General features: G+C 54.2%; 1 long non-coding RNA gene across 1 annotated transcript in view; it reads right to left on the bottom strand.

Annotated features, from left to right (window-relative positions):
- Positions 1-1,057: 1,057 nt before the first annotated feature.
- LOC124029462 overlaps positions 1,058-1,127 on the bottom strand; it is a 5,488-nt gene continuing 5,418 nt past the window's right edge. The window contains exon 3 of the long non-coding RNA XR_006837773.1: positions 1,058-1,127. This exon is cut by the window's right edge and continues 43 nt beyond it. This is a non-coding gene — a long non-coding RNA (uncharacterized LOC124029462).

The raw sequence follows: 1,127 nt of genomic DNA, 5'->3' as shown, positions 1-1,127 counted from the left end.
GGAGAGAGGAGACAGGACACAGGAGAGAGGAGGCAGGACACAGGAGAGAGGAGACAGGAGAGAGAGACAGGACACAGGGAGAGAGGCAGGGGCAGGAGAGAGGACACAAGAGAGGAGACAGGACACAGGAGAGAGGAGACAGGAGAGAGGAGACAGGACACAGGAGAGAGGAGACAGGACACAGGAGAGAGGAGACAGGAGAGAGGAGACAGGACACAGGAGAGAGGAGACAGGAGTGTGTGTGTGTGTGTGTGTGTGTGTGTGTGTGTGTGTGTGTGTGTGTGTGTGTGTGTGTGTGTGTGTGTGTGTGTGTGTGTGTGTGTGTGTGTGTGTGTGTGTGTGTGTGTGTGTGTGTGTGTGCGTGTCTGTGTGCGTGTCTGTGTGCGTGTCTGTGTGTTATGTACGCATATTTGTTTTTCCCTCATCGGCATCCATAACAAACCACAACTATTCTCTCTCTGTCTGCATCAGTAGCAAATGATGGCACGACAGAGCAGGGCAGAGCCGTCCCAATGGAGAGCCCCTTATGGGCTCCCCTGCTCTGAGACAAGTACACCAAATCCTCTTATCTCCAGACTGGAGGAGCAGAAGACCAGAGGACCAGGGGCCAGAGCCCAGCACCATCCCAGAGACAGGAGGGGATTAGTCTGATTAAAGAGGCCTGATGAGACCCTCCTCTAGATCACAGAAAGATGATAATGAAACAATTAGACAGACAGACTGCCGTGCTGAGGGAGCAGTTATAGAGAGGGAGGGTTAGATGAGGGCATGGAACTGCAGACAGACAACTGGTCCATGAGGCTGCGTGACAGACAGAGAGAGAGTGCCAATCAATGTCCTTGAAAAGCTTTGGAGGAGGGACTATCAAACTACCCACCTACAACTAAACATATATCCCCATCCCCTCCTCTTTCCCCTCACACCCTCCCCCATCTCACCTCCTGCTGGACTTGACGTAGGTGGATGCTCGGTCTTCATCAGGCTCCAGTGGTGGGCCATGCTCTCCAGGTGCCCTCTCATGTCCGTGTCTCTGCCTCTGTGCCAGCGCCCTGCTACCCTCCCGCTGCCGTCCGCTGAGGGGAAGTCATAGTACCCTTTCCTCTTGGCCTTCAGCCTCAGCTTGTTCC

Source organism: Oncorhynchus gorbuscha, unplaced genomic scaffold (assembly GCF_021184085.1).
Source record: "Oncorhynchus gorbuscha isolate QuinsamMale2020 ecotype Even-year unplaced genomic scaffold, OgorEven_v1.0 Un_scaffold_6458, whole genome shotgun sequence".
NCBI lineage: Eukaryota > Metazoa > Chordata > Actinopteri > Salmoniformes > Salmonidae > Oncorhynchus > Oncorhynchus gorbuscha.
This window is presented reverse-complemented; position numbering and strand designations above follow the sequence as displayed.